The following is a 16,298-nucleotide window of genomic DNA, read 5'->3' as shown; positions in this document are numbered from 1 at the left end:
GACCTATAAGAACATGCATGCAGTTAACATGAATAAAGTCTCTACAACCGTACATATGCATTCCAACCATACTAATGACCATGACACATGTCGAGGACTTGCATTTGGGTAAGTGAGGTAATGGGTAAAAAGGGGCTAAAATGAATTTGGATATGTGGGGTTAATAGCCAGGCTAGCAACAACGAATCCAACTATAACTGCATCCCATCTTCATACTCAATATAACAAAATAAAACAGTGCAAATTCCATGCACTAAACTCACTAAACACCAATACTTGTCAACTCCCCATAAAGTATAGATAGAACATGGGAGTGAGAATCATTATACAACTTCTCTTTTTTTTTTCTTATCCATATGATTTTTCTTTCTTTTTCTTCTTTTCTTATTTCCATTTTCCATTCTCTTTTTTTTTTCTTTTTCGTTCCATTTTTTTTTCAACAATTCTTTTTCTTTCATTCCCTTCAGTTCTTCCACCATCTTTTGAAATCAGATAGAATAACCAAATTGCAATAAAACATTCCAACGACTACTCGTCACTAGCTCGGCTAGGGTAGGAAGTATTATAGAAAGTAGTTAATAGGACAAAAATGCAATTTGGCTATGTGAGGCTCATGGGTAGAATGAAATAAAGGGAACTGCCTCTCCTAACATGTGTCACCATCCACAGACCGAATACATACAGGTATTAAGAAGACTAGACGCATGCTTATGCAAATTGATGTTACATGCCTTAAAGAGAGTACTACCCACATCCTAAATGAAACTGGTCATGAATGTCACCAGTTTAGAAAGCTCTAACCTCAGAATGTAATGTAGCTTGCTGACATAATGAATCAAGTCTATTCGTTCAGATAAGAAGGAAACAAAAACTCGTAGATTATGCACATAATCACGCCACTAAATGTCAAGAATATGCAAGGCTCAAGTAAGGGTTCAATGTAGCGTTAATGTTCAAACGTTCCGACTCAAATTAAACGTGATTTTTTTTGAATTTTTGAAATTTTTCTGAATTTTTTTTTTGAGTTTTATGACTTTTTTTAATTAATTAAAACAACAATGCATGCAAAAATAAATTAAACGTGCAAGCGAAATTGCAAGAAAACATGCAGACACAGATATGGATGCATACCTCCCCAAACCAAACCGTACAATGCCCCCATTGTACCAAAAATAGGGAAAGAATTGCAAACTAAAGAGAAAAGGAGAAGTGGAGTCGGAAAACTTACAAAACGTCATAAGGAGGGACCTCCCCAAACCGACCATGAACATGGGAGGTCAAAGAAAGTCAAGCAGTAGCTCAATAGACGTAAAACAGCCGCCGAAGATTTAAATCGCTCGATGGAGCAACTTGGAACAGCTCGATCGAGTAAACTGGTGAATGGAAGGACTCGATCGAGTAGAAAACCAGTCGATCGAGTAGATGCGATTTTTGCTTTGGTCGATCGAGTAAAATACCACTCGATCGACTGACAAATACCTCAAAAAGAGCTCGATCGAGTAGAAAACTACTCGATCGAGTGAAGTAACCTGCAAAACACGCATTTCAAAGCAAAGAAAGCATAAAAAGTTCGTAAAACAACGTCTAAAGTTCAACATAAAGCTAAAGAAAAATAAATAGTTCAACAAAAGTACAATAAAACAGTCCGGGCTGCCTCCCGGAGAGCGCTGGTTTAAGAGGTCCTGCACGACCTTTCTGGCATCAATTAACTGGCGCGTCGAGCGTGTCAAAATACAAGACTTCAACACGATTGTCTGCTTCATTCGCCTCGTGGTAATGCTTCACATATTGGCCATTCACCTTGAACCTATGACCTTCGGAATCTTCGAGCTCCACGGATCCAAATTTGGTAACAAACATCCACCGTATAAGGACCACTCCACCTGGACTTCAGCTTGCCAGGAAACAATCTCAATCGGGCATTAAACAGCAGCACCTTTTGCCCAACGTGGAACTCCCGAGGTAGAATTCTCTTGTCATGCCATCTCTTTGTCTTTTCTTTGTAGATGCGCGAGCTATCATAGGCATTAAGCCTAAACTCTTCCAACTCATCTAGCTGCAAAAGACGATTCTGACCACACAACTTAGGATCATAGTTAAGCTCACGAATTGCCCACCAAGCCTTACATTCCAATTCAACAGGTAAGTGACACGATTTTCCATAAACTAGCCTATAAGGTGATGCACCAATTGGTGTCTTAAAGGCAGTTCTGTAAGCCCATAATGTGTCATCTAACTTAAGACTCCAGTCTTTCCGTGATTTAGAAACTACCTTAGACAAGATCTCTTTCAGCTCACGATTAGAGACCTCAACCTGACCACTAGTTTGGGGATGATACCCCAACCACGCCGGTGTTAGACACCAACTTTAGACAGAATAGAAGTGAGTTTCTTTTCTTTAAAATGCATTCCCCCATCACTAATGACGACCCTAGGGACACCAAATCGGGGTAAAATGATCTTTTTAAACATCTTTATCACGGTCTTAGCATCACAATGAGGTGAGGCAATTGCCTCAACCCATTTTGACACATAGTCTACAACCACTAAGATATACCTGTTACCTTTACTGGATGGGAACGGTCCTTGGAAATCAATGCCCCAGACATCGAAGACCTCGACCTCTAAGATGCCGTTTTGTGGCATCTCATGTCTCTTTGAAATGTTCCATGATCGTTGGCAAGCATCACAAGCTGAAACAAAAGACTTAGCGTCAGCAAACAAAGAAGGCCAGTAAAAACCAGACTGAAGTACCTTAGCCACGGTGCGCGATGGGCCGTGGTGACCACCATATGAAGAGGAGTGACAGCCCTCTAGGACTACTTTGGTCTCCCACTGCGGAATACACCCGTCTGTAGAGACCGTCTGCACATTCCTTAAACAAGTAAGGATCATCCCAGAAGTACTGCTTAGCGTTGTACAGAAAACGCTTCCTCTGCTGATGAGAAAGGTCAGGCGGCAGCTTGCCACTGACAACGAAGTTAGCTATATCTGCATACCAAGGATCTTGGTTAACAATAGACGATATAACAATAATTAAAGTATCGTCAGGAAAAGTGTTGGGGTTAGTGTCCTTAACAGTTAGTGCAAGGACTTATAAACCTCTAAAAGGATCAAAGGGTATACTTTGTATCATAATCAGTTGATCCACGTTTATCAATAACGGTTGGCTTGCTAGATAAGTTTGACGTTATTGTCATACAGATGGCGGTGATCAACTGGTCCCTAAAAGTCACACCTATAGGATACGTCTTGAGTGATGTGACGGTATGAAAATACAGTCATGTAGATGCCAAATTTGACTAACCATTAGTTCGAGTTATTTGACTAATAAATTAGTCAAAATGTGATGTTGAGATCTTATATTTAATACGGATTAAATATCATGGGCTAAAGGCGAATTAATCAGTTAATTCGTAAAATTGAATATAAACATTTTATATTTAATTAAATGTGTATTGAATATAATTATACAATACTGTTTTGTCGGACATGTATTAAGAATTCAACTGACCCGTATTATTAGTTGATGCCTTAATTTCCGATAACCGATAACAGTTTATAATGAAACCGCGTCGTACACACTTAGTAAGCTATGGACCGGACCACAAGTTTAAGTGAAGAGGAAATTAGAAAGCCCATGAGGCTCCCTCTCCACGGTTTGGCCGAGCCATCACAAGACATAAGGGGAGTTCTCTCCTCTTTGTCTAACCTAATTTTTTTTGACAAAAATATTTAGGGTTTTGGGAATTGTGCCTCCCAAAATTCCGGATCTCTCATCCAACACAAATTCACAATACAATCCCCTCGATATTGCAAGGCAATTAGGGGATTATCTCTAGCACAAGGGCATTACTCGGACATCTTGGGTGCAACGATTAGGAGGAGATCTAACTTGATCTCTCATTGCCTTTTGCACTAGGACCGAAGGTTATTTCTACATCTTTATCGTTTTCATCATGTTTTTCGTTTTATGACTATAAACTACATATGAATTTTGCGTTATAATCCTACAATTAAAGGGTAGTATACGGATATTAACCTACAAGTGGTATCAGAGCAAGAAAGATAACATGGAATGCCATCACTGCCACATGACTGGGCATTGGAGGCGTACATGTCCTGTTTATCATGAGGACTTAAAGGCAGGTCGTGTTAAACCTGTTGGTATGTCTTCTCTCTCTTCTACTTTTATTCATATGATTGAGATTAACCACGCAAGTTACGGAACTTGGGTACTTGATACTTGGTTGTGGTTCTCATCTCGTGTAATCATGTGCGGGGGCTCAAAACATCGAACCCCTCGTAAAGGGTGAGGTGGACCTGCGTGTTGGGAATGGAGCAAGAGTAGCTGCCATCTCAAAGGGGACATATGTGATCCAGCTTCCTAGCGGATTTGAGTTATCATTATATGATTGCTATTATGTTCCTAGTCTTTCGAAAAACATTATTTCAGTTTCTGCACTTGACAAACTTGGTTTTTCATTTGTAATAGAAAATAATACTTGCATTTTCTCATTACACGATATGATTTACTGGCAAGGCGATCTCCATGAACGGAATTTATGTTTTAGATCAGACCACGGAAATATTACACGTAATGAATAAAAAGTTAAAGGTTGGTGACAAAGATCAAACGTATCTATGGCACTGCCGTATGGGACACATTAATGAGAAACGCGTAAAACAGCTCATCAAACATGGAGCTATCTCGGCCTTTGATTTTCAATCATTTGGCACGTGTGAATCATGTCTCATCGGTAAAATGACTCGTATTTCCTTCAAAGGTGTTGGAATGCGCGCTGCTGACCTATTAGGGCTCATACACACGGATGTATGTGGTCCTATGTCAATCACCGCACGAGAAGGCTATAGGTATTTCATCACTTTCACGGATGATTTAAGTAGATATGGTTATGTCTACTTAATGAAGCACAAAAGTGAATCCTTTGAGAAATTCAAAGAATACCAAAATAGGGTACAGAACCTACTTGGTAGAAAGATAAAAACACTACGTTCAGATCGTGGTGGCGAGTATCTTTCTCACGAGTTTGATCAACACCTTAAAGACTGTGGGATCGCCCTACGCTTAACTCCACCGGAACACCTCAAATGAATAGTGTGTCCGAACGGAGAAATCGAACACTACTTGATATGGTTCGATCCATGATGAGTCACACGGTTTTACCTCGATTCATTATGGGGTTATGCTCTTTTGTCACCGCTCTAATACTTAACCGAAGTCCGTCTAAAGTCATTGACAAAACTCCATATGAACTATGGAAGGGAACGGTCCCTAACTTGTCCTTTATACGGGTTTGGGGCTGCGAGGCTTATGTCAAGTGGAGACACGAAGATAAGCTCGGCCCGCGATCGGTCAAGACATACTTTATAGGTTATCCTAAAGGATCACGTGGTCATTACTTCTATTCGCCAACCGAACAGCGTGTTTTTGTTGCGGCTAGTGCGACATTCTTAGAGAAGGAATTTCTCGAGAATGCAAAGAGTGATAGAACCTTCGACCTGTCGGAGATTCCAGAACCAAACACCGAGCAACTATTGGAGGAACCTATTCCTTCAATCCCTACATTGCGTAAATATCCCCGAGGAACCTAGGAGGTCGGGAAGAGTCTCTATTCCTCCGCATGACGGATACATTGGTATGGTCGAGGAACATGATATAGATGATGTTCTACTCTTGACGAGTAGTGAACCCGCAACCTATAAAGGTGCCATGACTAGTTTCGACTCAAAGCTATGGCTTGAGGCCATGCAATCCGAGATGGACTCTATGTATGAGAACAACGTATGGGATCTTGTTGACTTACCTGCTAAGGTTCGTCCCCTTCAATGCAAATGGCTTTACAAGATAAAGCATTCCGTGGAAGGTCAACAAGATATCTACAAAGCACGACTAGTTGCTAAAGGTTTCACCCAAGTGCCAGGTTTGCACTACGATGAGATTTTTGCACCCGTAGTCATGTTGCGTTCCATCCGGATTATCTTAGCGATTGCCGCGTTTCATGACTATGAAATTTGGCAAATGGACGTAAAAACCGCCTTCTTAAACGGCTTTTTGGAGGAAGAGTTGTACATGGTACAACCTGAAGGTTTTATCGATCCAAAGACATCCTAAGAAAGTGTGCAAGCTTAAGCGTTCCATTTATGGACTTAAGCAAGCATCAAGGAGTTGGAATCATCGCTTCGACCAAGTGATAAAAGAAAATGGATTCACTCGATCGGTTGAGGAACCATGTTTATATATCAAGTCGAGTGGGAGCAAGATTGTCTTCCTAATATTGTATGTTGACGACATACTCTGAAATGGGAACGACATACCTCTCTTAACTTCGGTGAAAGTATGGTTGAAAAACCATTTCCAGATGAAAGATCTGGGTGAGGCACAAAGAATTCTAGGCATCCGTATCTATCGAGATAGATCACGACGGATGCTATCTCTCGATCCAGAGTCTTACATAGACAAAGTCCTGGAGAGATTCAGCATGACTAACTCCAAGAAGGGGTTCCTTCCTATGGCTCCAGGGGTGCATTTGAGCAAGTCTCAGGCACCAGAGACACCGGAAGAGAAAGAGCGCATGGCACGGATACCTTATGCCTCGGCAATAGGATCTATCATGTATGCCATGATATGCACACGTCCCGACGTGGCATATGCATTGAGTATGACAAGTCGATTCCAACAAAGATCCAGGTGAATCACATTGGTTGGCTGTCAAGAACATTCTTAAGTACCTACGGAGGACTAAAGATTGGGCATTGACTTATGGAGGCTCTCAAAAGCTATGCGCAACCGATTCTGCAGATGCTAGCTTCCAAACGGATCGTGATGACTCGAAATCTCGGTCGGGATTCGTTTTTACTCTTAATGGCGCTGAGTCACCGGAAGAGTTCGAAACAAACTGTTACAGAGATTCTACGACCGAGTCCGAGTACTATCTTTGCGTCGAAGCTACAAAGGAAGCGATATGGATGCGTCAATTCTTACATGGGCTCTCTGTAGTGCCTAGTTCGAATGACCCGATCACCATCTATTGCGACAATAGTGGTGCCATCTTCCAAGCTAAGGAGCCAAAGTCTAGCAACAAGTCTAGACATGTACAACGGAAAGCTCATCTAATCCGGATTACGTGGAGCAAAAGGCAGAGTGATAGAAAAGATTGCTACGATGATAACATAGCAGATCCTCTCACTAAAGCATTACGACAAGATAAGCATGAAGGGCACGTTAATTCCATGGGAATTAAACGTGTTCCTAAGTTGTAGTACTCTTTTATGGATTAGATTCATTCGCTTTTGTACTCTATACAACATCATCGTTTTGATATTTTTATATATATATTGTTTTTCATGTGGATTTGTACGACAAATTTTGAACACCACAAAGTGAACTGAACAAACATTATATTTTACAGTCCTTAATTGCCCACATGAGCTGATAACTCTGGCAATTATTTTGTGACGTTGGTTGATGGTGGGTTCAACAAACCATAAGTCAACCAGTTGACTGACCAATCACAGAGGCGATTTATACGGATATTTCGTAGGACACCATTGTGACATCGACGTGGAGTCCTAAATGTTTTATAACATTCGTTGCCCGGTCGTGGATAGGACTTCCATGGTGATCCTAAGAGTCGATTCTTTTAACTATCGACTGTCTCTTGAGACTAAGGCAGATTTTGGGTGACTTTGGTTTCTTTCTCACGGTCATCCGTAACAGGGGGCCAAGTAGATTTTTTCTGGGTCATTTCATGCTGTGCTTAGATCGGAAGGAGTTCGAGTTGAAGGAAATATTCAGCCTTTATCAGGTACTCGATATTTCTCAGGGCCACTCGAGGAGTCAGAATCGAAATGCATGGCCATGCTCGGATACGGATTCGTTTTATCAGTTAAGTTACTCTCTAGTCGGGGAAACCACTCTAGATACAGATCGATTGTAAAATACGACCTTTGTGGATCCAGATCTGCAAATTGTTTTACATTGAGTGGGAGAAATTTTAAATGAATATGAGAATCGGTTATCGCACATACACTTGTACGGACAAGTGGGAGTTTGTTGGAGCTTGTGTCCTCCAGTTAGTGCGGATAACGTCATTGCACATACACTTGTACGGACAAGTGGGAGCTTGTTGGGGTTAGTGTCCTTAACAGTTAGTGCAAGGACTTATAAACCTCTAAAAGGATCAAAGGGTATACTTTGTATCATAATCAGTTGATCCACGTTTATCAATAACGGTTGGCTTGCTAGATAAGTTTGACGTTATTGTCATACAGATGGCGGTGATCAACTGGTCCCTAAAAGTCACACCTATAGGATACGTCTTGAGTGATGTGACGGTATGAAAATACAATCATGTAGATGCCAAATTTGACTAACCGATTAGTTCGAGTTATTTGACTAATAAATTAGTCAAAATGTGATGTTGAGATCTTATATTTAATACGGATTAAATATCATGGGCTAAAGGCGAATTAATCAGTTAATTCGTAAAATTGAATATAAACGTTTTATATTTAATTAAATGTGTATTGAATATAATTATACAATATTGTTTTGTCGGACATGTATTAAGAATTCAACTGACCCGTATTATTAGTTGATGCCTTAATTTCCGATAACCGATAACAGTTTATAATGAAACCGCGTCGTACACACTTAGTAAGCTATGGACCGGACCACAAGTTTAAGTGAAGAGGAAATTAGAAAGCCCATGAGGCTCCCTCTCCACGGTTTGGCCGAGCCATCACAAGACATAAGGGGAGTTCTCTCCTCTTTGTCTAACCTAATTTTTTTTGACAAAAATATTTAGGGTTTTGGGAATTGTGCCTCCCAAAATTCCGGATCTCTCATCCAACACAAATTCACAATACAATCCCCTCGATATTGCAAGGCAATTAGGGGATTATCTCTAGCACAAGGGCATTACTCGGACATCTTGGGTGCAACGATTAGGAGGAGATCTAACTTGATCTCTCATTGCCTTTTGCACTAGGACCGAAGGTTATTTCTACATCTTTATCGTTTTCATCATGTTTTTCGTTTTATGACTATAAACTACATATGAATTTTGCGTTATAATCCTACAATTAAAGGGTAGTATACGGATATTAACCTACAAAAAGAATCATCAATAGGTAGAGAATCTTCCCCTTCTTGTCGCATCAGTCACGACAAGTGATCAGCTACGACGTTCTCAGCTCCTTTCTTATCCTTAATCTGCAAATCAAACTCCTGAAGGAGGAGTATCCATCTCAATAGCCGTGGTTTAGCCTCCTTCTTAGCAAGGAGATGCCTCAAAGCTGCATGGTCAGTAAAAACAGTAACTTCTGACCCAACTAAATAAGTACGAAACTTCTCTAAGGCATAAACTACAACTAGCAGCTCTTTCTCGGTGGTAGTGTACTTCACTTAAGCCTCATCCGGAGTTCGTCTTGCATAGTAGATAGCATTCAAAGCTTTGTCTTTCCTTTGGCCTAGCACCGCTCCTAGTGCATAGTCACTCGCATCACATATAATCTCAAACAGCAGGTCCCAGTCGGGAGGCTGTATGATCGGCGCAGAGACTAAAGCCTGCTTTAACATGTTAAAAGCATAAAGACAATCATCAGTAAACACAAAAGGGGCATCCTTAAGTAGCAGCTGTGTAAGTGGTTTAGCAATTTTTGAGAAGTCCTTGATAAACCGGCGATAAAAGCCAGCGTGACCAAGGAAACTCCTCACCCCGTTAACATTAACAGGAGGTGGTAATTGCTGAATCACTTCCACCTTTGCTTTATCAACCTCTATTCCCCTATCAGAAACTAAGTGCCCTAAAATTACTCCCTCGTTGACCATAAAGTGGCACTTCTCCCAGTTCAGCACAAGGTTAACCTCAATACAGCACTGCAACACTTTCTCAAGGTTAGACAGACAGTTAGAAAAATCACTTCCATATACACTGAAATCGTCCATAAAAACTTCCATAATAGACTCAATATACTCTGAAAATATCCCCATCATGCACCTTTGAAAGGTAGCAGGGGCATTACACAAACCAAAAGGCATCCTGCGATAAGAAAAAATGCCCTGAGGACAAATAAATATAGTCTTAGCTTGATCGTCTGGGTGGATAGGGATCTGAAAGAACCCTGAATACCCGTCTAAATAGCAGAAAAATTTATGAGAAGCTAACCTTTCTACCATTTTATCAATAAAAGGAAGGGGAAAGTGATCTTTCTTGGTGGCGGCATTGAGCTGTCTGTAATCTATGGACATCCGCCAACCAGTTACTACTCGAGTAGGTATTAATTCATTCTTCTCATTCTTAAAAACAGTTGTCCTTCCTTTCTTCGGGACCACCTGTACTGGACTCACCCATTTAGAATTACCAACATAATAAATAATACCTCCATCCAGCAGCTTCATTACCTCAGCCATCACAACATCCTGCATCTTCTGGTTCAGCCGGCGCTGACCCTGTCTGCAAGGTTTGTGATCTTCCTCCAGCTCTATCATGTTCATACAGACATCGGGACTAATCCCCTAGATATCGTCCAGTGAGTAACCCATTGCTTTCCTGTTTTTCTTAAGTACAGCTAACAAAGAAGTCAGCTGATCATTATCAAGCTTAACACTAACAATGACTGGAAATTGCTCAGTATCGTCTAAAAAGACCTATTTAAGATGAGAAGGGAGAGGCTTACGCTCCGGTACCTTTACCTCAATGGAGCAAAGAGTGCTATTCATTTGTTCCACTTGCTCTCCCTCATGCTCATCTAAATCATCAACAAGCAAACCCAACGCAGCGTCATCGTCGTCTGGGTTATCTGCACACTCATCAAAAAGAATAAGAGCTTCTAGTGGGTCCTTCATAAAAGAACCCGACCAGAAGTCATAGATAGACTCGTCAATCATGTCAACTGAATAGCAAGTATCCTCTATCATTGGCCGAGCCAAAGTGTTAGACAGACTGAAGGTGATCGCATCATCCCCTACTGCAAGAGTCAAACGCCCTTGTTTGACATCAATAACGGCCCCAGCTGTACAAAGGAATGGTCTTCCCAAGATAATTTGGGTCCGGGTGTCCTCAGCTATATCTAAAACAATGAAATCAACTGGGATAAAGAGCTTGCCTATTTTCACAGGCACGTCCTCTAAGACACCTAAGGGCTTCCTGACAGATCTATCAGCCATCTGTAGGGTAATGTTAGTCACTTTAAAATGACTCATGTTCAGTTTCTTGCAGACGGGAAGAGGCATGACGCTAACACTGGCTCCTAAATCACAAAGAAACTGATCAATGACCATGTTGCCTATAATACAGGTAATAGAAAAGCTGCTCGGGTCTTTCATTTTAGGTGGACCTTTATTTAAAAGCAAATTACTAGACTCTTCCATAAATGAAATCGTCTCAAATTCACTTAAATTTCTCTTACGCGTCACAATATCTTTCATAAATTTAGCGTAAGTAGGTACCTGAGTAACATGTTCGGAGAAAGGGACAGTTACCTGGAGATTCTTCACGACGTCCACAAACTTACCGTACTGTCGCTCGATCTTTGCGTCCTTCAGACGACCTGGGAAGGGCACTCTGGTAGCAATGAGTGGACCCGCAACTTTCTCTTGACCTTTATCGATGCGTGACACCTCCACAACAGGGGAAGATGACACGGTAGCGGAATTGAATAGTAAAATAGGACCTCCGCCACTTCTGGTACTCGATCGAGCAGAATTACCACTCGATCGAGTGGTTTCACATTGCAATATACTCGATCGACCAATTTCCTTACTCGATCGAGTGATGTCCTTTTTTGAATCACTCGATCGACCATCTTTATCACTCGATCGAGTGATTTCTTCAGCAAATTTAGTCGATCGAGTAAGAATATCACTCGATCGACCATCTTCAACTTCTGCAATGCTTGATCGACTATAATTATCACTCGATTGAGTGATGGGATGAATAAATTCACTCGATTGAGTTGATTTTTCACTCGATCGAGTGTCTGCATTGCACGCAACAAGTATTTCTTGCAAAAACTCGTCTATATCATCCTCCGAGGCATCTTCAGCTATCAACACCTCGTCTTCTGGTACTTTTGGCCCTTCATGAGTAAGACCAACTTGGAAATTCGTTGCACTAACTGGATTGCACGTCGGTAGAAGCTCGGCTTGGTCTTTCGCGAGTGTTAACTGCGCGACTTGTTCTCTCAATTCCGCTATAACCGTTTCTTTCCTATTGCACTTTTCTTCAAACTGTTGTGATATGCTCATCACAATGGATTTTAATTCGGCAATTTCTTCATTTGCAGAAGGAGACATTCTTTATTTCTTCATACAACTGAGAGAAAGGAACTCCCTGCTTGTATTTCTGGTAAGCAAGGACGCGCTCTACACTTTCCATGCATCCAATAAGGTCATGCCCTTCCGTGTCACATCTACCACATGGCTCTATATGCTCAGTAATCGTAGGCATTCTGGCAAATAGACTTTCAAAGCAACGACTAACCTGCAAACTAATCAAAACTTTGCAGAAATGAGATCAGCCTCAAGGAATAAATTCCTTGAGACGAGAGACAACTTAATTAAACAACAAAATTGAACCACCTCCCCTAAGAATCGGCGCGCAAAATTTGACAGTGCATCGCACACTGTCAAAAAATACCAACTGGCTCTAACTAATATAGCTAGGGAAGTCGGGTCGAATCCACGGAGAGGTAGGAAATTGTCAGCTAAATCTAAGTTCGTCAAGGTAACCAAATTGGGGGGTTTTAAATGTGATATTCTAAACTAATAAGAATAGGGAAGAGAAAATAAGAGAAAGGAATTAAGCAGACAAAGAGAAACAGCTAAGACAAAGGGTTCACCATAATCATTCACCAAGTAATCTAGGTCTCGTGTCAATGCAAATACGGTCTAAGGAGCAATGAATATCTCCTTTCGGTCTCAATTCGCCCTAAAGCGTAAATAGCTTAGCTTTCGCCCTCAATACAATACCCTATTGTTCGCTACTAGTCTCGCCTTTTCCAACCTTTTGGTCCAGGTCAAGGATCACTGAGATATAAATGCCTAATCGCGTCGACTCAATTAGACAGATACAGATAATTGCAGCATTTAAACAACAAAGACTATACCATCATTAACCCAATAAATCAATTACTATCCCTTCATAATTATGGATCCCCTATAATCTTAGCAGAGGGGAATTAGCTACTCATTATCATCGAATTAACAACAACAACAAATAGATAATTAAAACTAAACATGATGAGTAAACTAATAAAGATTGAATTAAAGTAATTATGACAACAATAAAGGGAAGAAAGAATTTAAGCAGTGATTAAGAATTAAGAGGTTAAAGTAGAATAATAATACCAATCGTATCCAAATCTGAGTAGTAAAGTATAAAGGAAGAGAAAAATCCAATCCACAGTAACAAAGTATCGAGTGAAAAGTGAACGAACGACCAGAGAAGAGAGACAGTAACGTAGTCCCTCTACTCTATCTTATACGAAAAATCCATCCAAACCTAATCTATGGACTAATTACAAAAGCCCATAAACTAATTAGGCGGAAAATAAACAAAAGCAGGACAAACCACTCGATCGAGTGGAAATAAACCACTCGATCGAGCAAACTAAGACCAGATCACTCGATCGAGTGGAAATAAACCACTCGATCGAGCACTTCTTGCTTTGTCTCCTCTTGTGTATACTCGAAAGCGGTCAATCGAGCATCCTTGGGCATATAAAGCATTTGATCGAGCATAAAAACTACTCGATCGAGCTGTTTAAGCACGTTAGACCTTGAAACACTTCCCGAATCCAGCTTATGCGTCTTCCAAGTGTTAGATTCCCAAACTCCGGCTCCTCATTCTCCATAAATGCATGCAAATAGGACGGATTAGGGCTCGGTTTAGCTCCACTTCGGTTAATTCCTGCAAATTACATAAAACGAACCAAAGTAGAATATTCGGGGGCATTTGTAGCTAGATGCTACACAAAAAGTACAGAAATGCGTGTGAAAATGAGGCAAAAACCTTATATAAAAGACACGCATCACATACCTGATCAAAAAGGAAAGGGTAACGCTCTCTCATGGCCTCCTCTGCCTCCCATGTAGCTTCCTCAGTCTCGTGATTAGACCAAAGGATTTTGATCAAAACTGTCTCACCACTCCTAGTCTTTCTAACCTTCCGGTCAAGAATATGCTTAGGTACCTCAAGATAGGACAAGGACTCATCTATCTCTATGCTCTCTGCATCTAACACATGGGACGGATCACTCACATACTTGCGCAACTGGGACACATGAAACACATTATGCACTCTCTCCAACGCAGCTGGTATAGCCAAACGATAAGCAACCTCTCCAACCCGTTCTAAGATCTCATAAGGCCCGATGTACTTCTGACTTAGCTTGCCTTTCTTGCCAAATCTCATGACCCCACGCATAGGAGACACTTTCAGAAGAACCCTGTCCCCAACCATAAACTCTATATCCCGGCGATGTAGATCTGCATAACTCTTTTGCCTATCCTGGGCCGCTCTCATCCTTTCCCTGATCATCTTAATCTGCTCAAGCCTCTCATGTACCATCTCTGGTCCTAGAACCACTGCCTCAGCACTATCATCCCAACAAATCGGACTCCTACATATCCTCCCATATAAGGCCTCAAACGGTGCCATACCAATACTAGAGTGATAGTTTTTGTTATAAGAAAACTCAATCAAATATAACCTCTGTTCCCAGCTACCACCAAAGTCCATCACACAAGCTCGTAACATATCCTCAAGAGTCTTTATTGTTCTCTCAGTCTGATCGTCTGTCGCAGGATGAAATGTTGTACTCATCTTCAACGTTGTTCCCAAAGATTCCTGCAACTCTTTCCAAAACTTTGAGATAAATCTCGCATCTCTGTCAGATACTATGTCCTTAGGGACTCCATGCAACTTTAGTACATTCTTCCGATAAGCCATATCTAATTGTGCCTTAGTCCATGTATCTTTCATTGGCACAAAATGAGCTGACTTGGTCAGTCGATCCACTATTACCCATATCATGTTGTTACCCTGTTGACTCTTCGGCAAACCCACGATAAAATCCATATAAATGGATTCTCACTTCCACTCAGGTACCTCTAAAGACTGAATCTTACCTTGTGGTCGTTGTTGTTCCCCTTTAACTCTCTGGTATGTCAAACAACGGATCACAAACTTAGCTGTTTCTATCTTCAAACCAGGCCACCATAACGTGTTCTTTAAATCCTTGTATAGCTTGTCACCACCTGGATGTACTGAATACGGTGTACAATGTGCCTCTGTCATGATTGTCTTTTTCAGCTCCTCATCATTAGGGACACACCACCTCCCATCAAACCTCAGACTACCATATGTATGAATTGAGAATCGAGACACTGTCCCTTTCTCTACTCCAGCCCTCCACTCTACCATCTTAGGATCCAACGCATGTCTACCTCGAATATCATCATAAAGATCAGGCTGTACTGTCAAATCTCCCATGGCATCCCCTCTCTGCATCATATGTATCCCAAACTTCCCCACCTCATCTCTCAAACTCATCAAAGATAAAGCTGTACACGAAAAATGTACACTTTTCCTACTCAAAGCATCTGCAACAACATTGGCTTTCCCTTCATGGTAGATAATATCCATGTCATAATCGCCAATCAGCTTCATCCACCTCCCCTGTCTCATGTTCAACTCCTTTTGAGTGAAGATGTACTTGAGACTCTTGTGATCAGAAAATACCTTAAAGGTCGCCTCATAAAGGTAATGTCTCCAAATCTTGAGAGCAAACACCACTACACCCAACTCTAGATTGTGTGTAGGATAGTTCTCCTCATAAGGCTTCAATTTCCTAGAAGCATAGGCAATCACTTTACCGTTCTGCATCAACACACATCCCAACCCATTCTTTGAGGCATCTGTATAAACCTCAAAGTTCTCAATCCCTTCAGGCAATGCTAAGATAGGAGCTGTGGTCAAACGCTCCTTTAATGTTTGGAACGCCGTCTCACAACTCTCATCCCAACGGAACCTGTTCTCTTTCCTCATCAAAGCTGTCATAGGTCTACCAATCTTGGAGAAATCCTTCACGAACCGTCTTTAATATCCAGCTAAACCCAAGAAATTCCTAATCTCAGCAACATTCTTTGGTGCTTCCCACTTTGTCACTGCCTCAATCTTTGCCGGATCCACAGCTACTCCATACTTAGAGATCACATGCCCCAGAAAAGAAACTCTCTCTAACCATAACTCACACTTGGACAGCTTAGC

This window comes from Silene latifolia, chromosome 7, assembly GCF_048544455.1.
Source record: "Silene latifolia isolate original U9 population chromosome 7, ASM4854445v1, whole genome shotgun sequence".
Lineage (NCBI taxonomy): Eukaryota > Viridiplantae > Streptophyta > Magnoliopsida > Caryophyllales > Caryophyllaceae > Silene > Silene latifolia.
Note: the sequence above shows the minus strand (reverse complement) of the source record.